Genomic DNA, 12,005 nt, shown 5'->3' with positions numbered 1-12,005 from the left:
GTGCTCTAGCAGACGTGCCTAGCGTGCGGTACATCTGCTAGCTTGAATAATAATACAGCATGGCTGTGCAGAGTCATGGTGAGAGCGGAGGGAGTGAAGCGGAGGGCCCCACCATCTCAGTGGGCCTGGGGCCACCACCTACCCCCCGCTAGCTTCGCTCCTGATTCAAAGTCTATGGGACTGTTAAGGATAGCCGAGTACATCCCGCTGCAGTCCCATAGAGTTGAATGGAGTGGCAGCATGCATGCTCAACTGCTGCATCATTCAAACGGTTGACACAGGGACCCCCGTTCTTGTGATCGGTGGGAATCCCAGCGGTCAGACCCCCAACAAGCAAACACTTATCATCTCTCCTATGGATAGGTGGTAAGTTTCAATATGTCTGACTCCAGTTGTAGTAGTTCTAATTATAAACAGCAGGTGGCCATAGAGAGTCAAAAATCTCTTGCTTCTTCAGACTTCTTTCACACTACCGTTAGTATTCTTTTGTTTCAGCTGCTTTCCGTTTGTCTTCGTATGCTTCCGTTTTTTTGTTAATGGAAACAAAAGTTCTGCAGACTGCACTTTTGCTTCTGTCAAAAGAATCAAATCCTAGTGAACGGAGACAAACGGAAAGCAGCTGAAACAAAAGAATACTAACGGTAGTAATCATGATTACAGTACGGGACAGTTGTTCTGCAGCGAGGCAGGGACTCCTAGCATCGTACATCACTATGATGCTAGGAGCCCGGCTCCCTGCACTGTGTTCAGTCCGGGTCTTCCGGCCGAAATACGTTCCGTACTTTACGGACGTAACATCGTCGTGTGAACCCAGCCTTGCATACAAAGGTCCACAGTAAAAAAATGTTTTACGTTTTTTACAATAGGGTGATTTGGACATCGCATTCCACTGTATGCTGATATAGTGGTATACGTTGCAGCCTTTACGTATAAGGTATACATCAGTAAATCCTTGCAACTTATACCTCGGATGTAGACCTCTGATGTAATGTGAACCGAGCCTTATTCTTCTAAGATATCGAACATAAGAAGCAAGCACGGCCAATTCTTTTAATAGATATAAATATAGCATAAATTACTTTGTTCATGAAACAGCATCAGCATATAATATTATTATTTATTAGGATGATTCGTTTATGAGTCTGTTCTGATTTTCATTAATTAGATGGCTTTTATATTCTACTTCACAGAGGTTTTTTTTTGCCATCCTCTGGATAGCAGTGTTCATAGTGGCGAGGTGTTTTTTTTTTAATGTTCATTTACACCACTACACCAAACCACCATCAGAGCAGAAGTACTTGTATGACTGTACTTCCTTGTATCCCTTGTAGATAGAAGGGCCTTGTGACCCGTGTGCTTTTACTTCTTCCCTGTAATCCATTTTAACAGTGTTGCACCGAATACAAGCAAAGCCAAACGTGCAAGCAGTGGTGTAGCTATAGGGGTCACAGCGGTCACAGTTGCGACCGGGCCCACAAGCCTGGGGGGTCCGCAGGGCCCCCATTGCCACGCAGCACGCTAATACAAAGTTTGTATGTGCCGTGATGCCGGCACTTCCTGGTTACGGGCATGGTTTGTTTAGACGTCACAGTCACATGGCACACTCAGTGTACCATGTGACCGTGACGTCACGAGAGGGGGCATTACAGCCATTGTGGAAGAGCCGATGCGGAAGAGCATAGAAGACTTCAGGTGAGCAGCAGAGGGGGCCCGAAATGTATTGTATTGTACTGTCTGTGTTTGCGGTGGAGAGAGGGGCTTTAAATTACAGGCCCCCCTCTCCTCTCTCCACCGCAAACACAAACTGCCCGACACAATACATTACAAACTGTGGGTCCCACTCCCCCTGGGGGATCGTGTGAAGACCTCCGGGGGGGGGGTCGCAAACCACTCACCGAGGTCCTGCTTCCAAATGGATTCACGTGCTCAGGACGCAGATCCAGTTGAATTTAATCCTGGAGCAAGGAGCTCACGGCTCCTTCCTCCAGCATTCACTGCCGTGAGCTATTAGCGGCTCGGCGCAGACAGGCGCGATTTAGTGAAGTCATTGCGCCTGTCTGCGCCGAGTCACTCATAACACAGGGCAAAGGAGGAGAAGGATCTCCTCCTCCACCCGTCGTGGGAACGGGGATAGGTAAGTAACTTTATTATTTTTCTATTATGCACATATGGAGAAATTATACGGCATAAGGAGGGGGGCTGATATGGTGGCAGCTATGAGGGGCATTACTGTATGGGGGCTTTACACTGTAGTGAGACAGCTATGGGGGCTTTATACTGTGTGGGGGCAGCTAAAGGGTGCATTATACTGTATGGGGTATTATACTGTGTGGGGCAGCTAAGGAGGGCATTATACTGTGTGGGGGCAGCTATGAGGGGCATTATACTTTATGGGGCTGCTATGGGGGCATTATACTGTATGAGGGCATTTATGGGGGCATTATACTGTATGGGGCAGCTATGGAGGCATTATACTGTATGGCGCTGCTATGGGGGCATTATACTGTATGAGGGCATTTATGGGGGGCATTATACTGTATGGGGCAGCTATGGAGGCATTATACTGTATGGGGACGCTATGGGGGCATCCTACTTAATGGGGGCATTATACTGTGGGGGCAGCTATGGGGGCATTATACTGTATGGGGGAATTTATGAGGGGTATTATACTGTATGGGGTCTGCTTTGGGGGGCATTATACTGTATGGAGGCATTATACTGTGTGTGGGGGGGGGGGTAACTATGGGAGCATTATACTGTATGGGGATGCTATAGGGGCATTATACTGTATGGGGATGCTATGGGGGCATTATACTGTATGGGGATGCTATGGGGGCATTATACTGTGTGGGGATGCTATGGGGGCATTATACTGTATGGGGGAATTTATGAGGGGCATTATACTGTATGGGGTCTGCTATGGGGGCATTATACTGTATGGAGGCATTATACTGTGTGTGCGGGGGGTAACTATGGGAGCATTATACTGTGTGGGGGGCAGCTATGGGGAGCATTATACTGTATAGGGGCAGTTATGGGGAGCATTATACTGTATGGGGACAGCTACGGGGATCATTATACTGTATGGGGCAGCTACGGGGGGCATTATACTGTATGGGGCAGCTACGGGGGGCATTATACTGTATGGGGACAGCTACGGGGATCATTATACTGTATGGGGCAGCTACGGGGGGCATTATACTGTGTGGGGGAAGTATACTGGGGGGGGCTGTTGGGCAAGGCGGGTGCCATAGGCGCGGCATGGGGGAGCCCAAGCTGAATTCTTGAACCAGGGCCCATGAGCCTTTAGCTACGCCCCTGCGTGCAAGGAAGTTGAAGGACTCCAATGATAGGGGGAATGTGACAGGTGTTTCCTTTTTCAAGTTTTCAGGTTCATCCCAAAAACATTTTCTAGACTTGTTGAGCGGCTCTGGTTTCTTCAGTACAAGAGAGCTGCTGTCACTGCTGGATTCCCTCTTTTCATTCTCCCTTTTTGATGACATGTTGTCTGTTTGCAGAGAAAAAATAAACATTTGCATATTTATATTTTATTTATATTTTAATATAATGATTATCACTGAAATGCAATGAGATGTAGTCACATAATGGAAAATACATATAAAATGGCCCCCACAATATGCTTTATGTATGTAAAATGGCCCTTTACCCTCTGTATATAATATGGAGAACATATGTAAAAAAACATTTAAGACAGTTGTCAATCTTCCTAGGAGTGGAAGTCCGAGCAAATTCACCCAAAGGTCAATCTGTGCAGTGCTCAGAGAAATTGCAAAAATCGAAGAGGTACATCTCGGACTCTACAGGCCTCAGTTAGGCCTCATGCACACAACCGTATTTTTGTCCTCCCGTAAATACTGGCGTAAATACGGGTCCTTGGTCACACGTATTCGACCCGTATTGCACCAGTATTTACGGACCCGTGCCCGTAAATACAGGTCCGGTGTCACCCGTATTTACGGGCACGTTTTCGCTGCAAAATTGCACTGCAGTAATCGGCAGCCCCTTCTCTCTATCAGTGCAGGATAGAGAGAAGGGACAGCCCTTTCCGCAGAAAAAGTAAAAGAAATTCATACTTACCCAGCCGTTGCCTTGGTGACGCATCCCTCTCTTGACATCCAGTCGACCTCCCTCGATGACGCGGCCTGTGATTGGCTGCAGCGGTCACATGGGCTGTAACGTCATCCCAGGAGGCCGGACTGGAGGAAGAACCAGGGAGTTCTGGGTAAGTATGAACATCTTTTTTTTTTTTACAGGTTGCTCTATATTGTGATCGGAAGTCACTGTCCAGGGTGCTGAAACAGTGACTGCTGATCGTTTAACTCTTTCAACACCCTTTGACAGTGACTATTTACTGACGTCGCCTAGCAACGCTGCCGTAATGACGGGTGCACACACGTAGTCACCCGTAATTACGGGAGCCCCATAGACTTCTATGAGCCTGCCCGTGCTGTAATTACGGCCTGAAATAGGACATGTTCTATATTTTTCAACGGCGCGGGCACCTTCCCGTAATTACAGGCGTTTTTACGTTCGTGTACATAGGGCCTTAGCATGTTAAATGTTCAAGTTCATGACAGTACAATTAGAAAAAGACTGAACAAGTATGGCTTGTTTAGAAGGGTTGCCAGGAGAAAGCTTGAACATGGCAGCATGGCTTAAATTGACAATGTTGCATCTAAACAAACCACAACACATCTGGACCAATGTCCTTTCGAAAGACGAGACCAAAGTGAAGATGTTTGGTCATAATGCCCAAACCATGTTTGGAGAAAACCAAACACAGCATATCAGCACAAACGCCTCATACCAACTGTCAAGTACAGTGGTGGAGGTACGATGATTTGGGCTTGTTTTTCAGCCACAGGACCTGGGCACCTTGCAGTCATTGAGTCGACCACGAACTCCTCTGAATACCAAAGCATTCTCAAGTCAAATGTGAGGCCATCTAGCCAACAGCTAAATCTTGGCTGAAACTGGGTCATGCAGCAGGACAATGATTCCAAGCACACCAGTAAATCTACAACAGTATGGCTGAAAAATAAAAGAATCAAGACCTCAACCCAATTGAAATGCTGTGGCGGGACCTTAAGAGAGCTGTGCATAAACGAATGGCCACAAACCTGAATGAACTGAAGCAACGTTGTAAAGAAGAGTGGGCCAACATTCCCCCAGAACAATGTAAGAGACTAATAAAGTCATACAGAAAAAGTCATTCAGAAAACCATTAGGGTATGTGCACACACGCTAATTACGTCCGTAATTGACTGACGTATTTCGGCCGCAAGTCCCGGAGCGAACACAGTGCAGGGAGCCGGGCTCCTAGCATCATACTTATGTACGATGCTAGGAGTCCCTGCCTCTCCGTGGAACTACTGTCCCGTACTGAAAACATGATTACAGTACGGGACAGTTGTCCTGCAGAGAGGCAGGGACTCCTAGCATCGTATATAACTATGATGCTAGGAGCCCGGCTCCCTGCACTGTGTTCGGTCCGGTACTTGCGGCCGAAATACGTCCGTCAATTACGGACGTAATTAGTGTGTGTGCACATACCCTTACTTGAAGTTATTGCTGCTAAAGGTGGTTCTGTTAAAAATAAAACAAATTTGTGTTGCCATATTCTGAGAGCCATAAATTTTATATTTTTCCGTTGATTGAGCGGTATGAGGGATTATTTTTTTTCGGGGCGAGCTGTAGTTTCTGTGATATCCATGGCCACGCTGTGCTCGGGGAAGCCCTTGATGTCACTGACCTTATATGGACAGTGACGCCAGTGGCTACTGATTGAGCGGAATCCCCGTTGCCGATGATCTGGTCGGGGATTCCGCTCCTAGAGGAAAGCCCTGAGGTCACTGTCCATATATGGACATTGACGTCAGGGGATCCTCCTGGAGCGGAATCCCTGACCAGAGTCGGCAACGGGGATTCCGCTCAAGGAGTAGCCACTGATGTCACTGTCCTTATATGGACAGTGACATCAGAGCTCCCTCTAGGAGCGGAATCCCTGGCCTATGCTCTGGCTGGGGATTCCGCTCCCAGAGGGCGTCCCGAAGGCACTATCTACAGGGGGTGGTTAGCGCTATCTTCAAGGGGGGTGTGGCACTATCAACATGGACACTGTGGCACTATATATGGGCACTATCTACATGGGCACTGTGGCACTATCTACAAGGGCACTGGCACTTTATATGTGGGAACTGGCACTAAGGCAGCTTTGGGGGCATTATACTGTGTAAGGGCAGTTAGGAGGCATACTGTATGGAGGCAGCTATGGGGGAATTATGCTGTATGGGGGTAGCTATGGGGCATTATACTGTAAGGGGCAGTTATTGTGGCATTATACTGTATGCAGGCATATGTGTGGGCATTATACTGTATGGGGCAGCTATGGGGAATTATACTGTATGAGGCAGATATACGGGCATTATACTTTGTTGGGGCATCTGTCTGGGCATTATACTGTATGGGGCAGCTATGGGGACATTATGCTGCATGGGGCAGCTATGCAGCATTATGCTGCATGGGGGAATTTGTTTGGGCATTATACTGCATGGAGGCATCTGTGTGGGCATTATACTACATGGGAGAATCTGTGTGGGCATTATACTCTACAGGGGCATCTGTGTTGGGTTAATACTGTATGGTTGCATCTATGGGGGCATTATACTGTGTGGTGGCAGCTATCTGGCATTATACTGCGTGAGAGGCACTATCGGTGCATGATACTGTGTGGGCTAAACCGTGTGTGTGTAGGTGGGGATTGGGTGGGATTAAAAGAAAAAAAATTACGCGCTGCATCGGTTGTCCCTCTTTGTGATACTTAAAAGTTGGGAGGTATATATATATATGAGAAGTATATTCCAATAATGTTTATTACTAAATGCTGCTTTATTGTTCCCACGAGAAACCAACCTTATAATGGGTCCACAAGGACTTTTTCTTTTAGTGGCTAAGGCACTGTTCACACTGCATTCAGAGTGCACATTTACCATTGGACAAAATTTTTTATTGCGGTATACTTTTTTTGTGTGATGTCTTTGTATTTAACCCCTTAACGCACCATGACGTAACTGTACGTCATGGTGAGCAGTAAGTTCGCGCACCTTGACGTACAGTTACGGCAGTGCTTTGACAGTTAACCGCCGCGCGGCGCTACACCGCAGCGGCGGTTAACTGTGCAGGGTGTCAGCCCTGTTCTCCCCGTTGCCGATCAGCGGCCTGTCGCCGCTGATATCGGCAGTTAACCCCTTAATTGCGGCGCTCGATTTTGAACGCCACAATTAAGGTCTTTAGCGCCGATCGGCAGCCCCCATGTGAAATCACGGGGGCTGGCGATGGTACCCATGGCAACCGGACGCCAGACAATGGCTTCCGGGTTGCCATGTACAGAAGCCTATGAGGACCACCCCGAGGGTGGTCGTCGAAGCCTTCCAGTCAGTGTGACTGTCACGTCACAATGACAGTTGGAATGTATTACACTACGTGTGTAGTGTAATGTATTCCAGCAGCGATCAGAGCTGCAAGTCTAAGTGTCCCCTAGTGGGACAAGTGAAAAAAGTAAAAAAAAGAATAAAAATGTTTTAAAAAAAGTGTAAAAATAAAAGTTATAAGTGACATAAACAAGAACTGCTTTTTTTCCTATAATAAGTCTTTCATTATAGGAAAAAAAATGAACACGTAAAAAAAAAGTACACATATTTGGTATCACCGCGTTCGTAACGACCCCAACTATAAAACTATAATATTATTTTTCCCGCACAGTGAACGCCGCAAAAAAAATAAACGAAAAACAATGCCAGAATCACTATTTTTTGGTCACCACCCCTCACAAAATATGTAATAAAAAGTGATCAAAAAGTCGCATGTACGCCAAAATAGTACCGATACAAACTACAACCCGTCCCGCAAAAAACAAGCCCTTACACAGCTTTTTTGACTGAAAAATAAAAAAGTTATGGCTCTCAGAATATGGTGACACAGAAAATACATTATTTTCTAAATAAGTTATTTTATTGCTCAAACGCTGCAAAACATAAAAAAACGTATATACAAATGGTATCGCCGTAATCGTACTGACCCGCAGAATAAAGTATAATAGTCAGGGTAAACACCGTCAAAAATAAATAAAAATCATTGTCAGAATTGATGGTTTTTGGTCACCTGGCTTGCCGAAAAATTTAATAAAAAGTGATCAACAAAATCGCATGTACCCCAAAATGGTACCAATGAAAAATACAGATTGTCCTGCAACAAATAAGCCCTCACACGGCTCCGGTGGTGAAAAAATAAAAAAAGTTCCGGCTCCCAGATTATGGCGATGCAAAATGTGCAGAGTGTTCCAAAAGTGGATAAGATCGGGCACCATTTATCAGTGCGACACCGGCCACATATCTGTGGATTATTATTTATTTACCCCATTATTATACCCTCTTATTATGCCCCTGATGTACTCTGCCCAGCCTACATGTGCCCCAACATTATAAACTGAAATACCAGCAAAACGCCAGAGCTACTACCAAGCAAAATATGCGCTCCAAAAGCCAAATGGCGTCCCTCCCTTCTGAGCCCTACAGCGTGCCCAAACAGCCGTTTATGTCCACCGATATGGCATCGTACCAAAAAATGGTACCAATAAAAACGACAGCTCGTCCCGCAAAAAATAAGCCCCCACACCGCTCTATTGACAGAAAAATAAAAAAGTAGTGGCTCTTGGAAAGCGGGGAGGAAAAACGAAAAAGCAAAACATGAATCAGTTCATAAAGGGTTAATTACTTTCTAATGAAAAAACATTTATGACCACATGTGGGGTATTGCCGTACTCGTAAGAAATTGCTTTACAAACGTTGGGGTGCATTTTCTCGTTTATCCTTTGTGAAATTGAAAAAATTCAACATTTTAGTGGAAATAATGTTGATATTAATTTTCACGGCCTAATTCTAATAAATTCTGCAAAAGACGTGTGGGGCCTAAATGCTCACTATACCCCTAGATAGATTCCTTAAGTGGTGTAGTTTCCCAAATGGGGTTACTTTTGGGGGGCTTCCACTGTTTCTGTCTCTCAGGGGCTTTGCAAATTCGACATGACACCCAAAAACATTCCAGCTAAATTTGAGCTCCAAAAGCCAAATAGCGCTCCTTCCCTTCTAAGCCCCGGTGTGGGTCCAAACAGTAGTTTATTACCACATATGGGGTATTTACGTAATCAGGAGAAATTGTTTTACAAATGTTGGGGCGCTTTTTCTCCTTTATTCCTTGTAAAAATTAAAAATGGCTACCTTTTTTCAGAAAAAAAGTAGATTTTCATCTTCACATACTAATTCAAACAAATTTAGCAAAAAAACTGTGGGTTCAAAATGCTAACTATACCCATAGATAAATTCCTTGAGGGGTATAGTTTCCAAAATGGGGTCACTATTGGGGGGTTTCCACGGTTTTCTTCCCTCCAGTGCATTGCAAACGCGACACGGCACTGAAAACTATTCCAGCAAAATCAGAAATCCAAAATCCAAATGGTGCTCTTTCTCTTCTGAGGCCCGCTGTGCGTCCAAACAGCAATTTATTACCACATATGGGGTATTGCTATAATCGGAAGACATTGCTTTACATATGTTGGGGTGTTTTTTCTACTTTATTCCTTGTAAAAATTTAACATTTCCTAATTTTTTCACAAAAAAAGTAGATTTTCACCTTCACATACTAATTCAAATAAATTTAGCAAAAAAACTGTGGGTTCAAAATGCTAACTATACCCATAGATAAATTCCTTGAGGGGTATAGTTTCCAAAATGGGGTCACTTTTGGGGTGTTTCCACTGTTTTGGCAGCACAAGGCCTCCTCACACCTGACATGGTACCTAAAATATATTCTAATAAAATAGAGGCCCAAAATCCACTAGGTGCTCCTTTGCTTCTGAGGCCTGTGTTTCAGTCCATGACCGCGCTAGGGCCACATGTGGGGTATTTCTAAAAACTGCAGAATCTGGGCAATAAATATTGAGTTGCATTTCTTGGGTAAAACCTTCTGTGGTACAGAAAAAATTTATTACAAATGAATTTTTGAAGAAAAAAAATGAAATTTGTAAATTTCACCTCTACTTTGCTTTAATTCCTGTGAAACGCCTAAAGGGCTAAAATACTTTGTGAATGCTGTTTTGGATACTTTGATGGGTGCAGTTTTCAAAATGGGGTGATTTATGGGGACTTTCTAATATATAAGGCCCTCAAAGCCATTTCAGAACTGAACTGGTCCCTGAAAAAATAGCCTTTTGAAATTTTCTTGAAAATATGAGAAATTGCTGCTAAAGTTCTAAGCGTTGTAACGTCCTAGAAAAATAAAAGAATGTTAAAAAAACGACGCAAACATAAAGTAGACATATGGGAAATATAAACTAGTATGTATTTTGTGTGGTATTACTATCTGTTTTACAAGTAAATACATTAAAATTTAGAAAAATGCTAATTTTTGCTAATTTTCTCTAAATTTTGGCGTTTCTTACAAATAAATATTGAATTTAATGACAAAATTTTTTCTGTATCATAAAGTACAACATGTCACGAGAAAACAATCCCAGAATCGCTTGGATAGGTAAAAGCATTCTGGAGTTATTACCACATAAAGTGACACATGTCAGATTTGCAAAAATGGGGCTGGTCCTGAAGGCCAAAACAGGCTTAGACACTAAGGGGTTAATTGTGTAGTCAATACTGAAACATACTGCTCCGACATATGCCAAAAATAAACTATTTTGCTCATTTTTTTCTATCCATTGAAGACTATGTATACATTCTGGGTATACGCCAGGTGATTTTTTTTCCCGCATATATGTACTAAACGTCCACTTCAAACTGCATTGTGAATATAGCTTAAAATAGTGTGGAATGCTACACTATTCCAACTGTCAAACATCACAGAAAACCTGACCCAAGTGTGAACAGACCTGAAGACTGGTGTCTGTCTATTGTTCATAGTATACATAGGTTGTCCAGTCTTAAAAACCAACATATTACTGGACTATTTAGGAAGACGTTCAGAACACATGCTATCTAGGAAGTTACAATAGAGAAGTATACAATTACAGCAATGAAGCACATGCTCTTAGAAAAGAATGGAACTAGAACAGACATGACGAGAGATAACAATGTATAGACTACACTCTAATAATATGTTATACATGTCAAATGTAAAGTACGCGGAAGGCTATGACTGCACGGACACAGCACAAAATCGAGGTCCCGGCTCCACCCCGACCAGCGACACCTACAGGCCGCAATGTTTGTGTTCCCTATTAGGTCCGCCCCGGGAGCACCGGCCTGTGATTGGTGGGCGTGGGCGGCACCTGATGCTGCAGCTGTTCCTGCTCATTCAGTATAGAAGCGGAGAGTGTGCAGACTACCGGTAAGTACATGTATCTGCTGCCAGTGCCATGTGCTGAGCCTGGCATTGCGGGCACTATCCGTAACTATACAAGTGCTGTATACTCCATTCATTTATACACCTATTAGTTACGGGATGGAGAGGGCGCACAGGAAAGCCTTTGCTTCCTTTATAGTGCAAATGTAGAATACAGTACATGAATGTATGAGAAAGTACGTGACAACCTCCTGTATGACAAGACTGGGGGCAGAAAGCGCCCTCCGCTACTTTTAAGATGTGTTGGTAATTAGGCAGCATATAAGGATGTTCCTTTTGGAAGTGTTAGGCAGTAAATGGTTAATAAGTGTATTCCTCATGAGACATTTTGATGCCACAGCTGAGATCTTTTCATAGACAAATCTGACATCTAAATGATTTATACTCAATGGGTTTTATGCCAGATGTGCCCCCTTCCTTTATTTTTGGGTATAGTGGGAAGGTAATATTTTTGGTAAAGTTGTTCTTGTTTTGCTGCAAGTCATCGTGATGATAATGACCGGTATCAGAAAATCATCCCACGAATCATCCCACGACTCGTTATGCAAAAATGTTGACTAACTTGTATAATTAGG

At 44.1% G+C, this 12,005-nt stretch overlaps 1 protein-coding gene across 1 annotated transcript in view; it reads left to right on the top strand.

Moving 5' to 3' along the window:
- Positions 1 to 11,227: 11,227 nt before the first annotated feature.
- The window catches only part of LRRC20 (leucine rich repeat containing 20), a 495,648-nt gene continuing 494,870 nt past the window's right edge, over positions 11,228 to 12,005 (top strand). The window contains exon 1 of the mRNA XM_075841568.1: positions 11,228 to 11,415. The gene's annotated coding sequence lies outside the window, so the exon portion shown is untranslated. The remainder of the gene's footprint in view (positions 11,416 to 12,005) is intronic.

The sequence above is a fragment of the Rhinoderma darwinii genome, chromosome 11 (genome assembly GCF_050947455.1).
Source record: "Rhinoderma darwinii isolate aRhiDar2 chromosome 11, aRhiDar2.hap1, whole genome shotgun sequence".
NCBI classification, from domain to species: domain Eukaryota; kingdom Metazoa; phylum Chordata; class Amphibia; order Anura; family Rhinodermatidae; genus Rhinoderma; species Rhinoderma darwinii.
The sequence above is the reverse complement of the archived record's forward strand: the minus strand, read 5'-3'. Positions and strand labels throughout refer to the sequence as shown.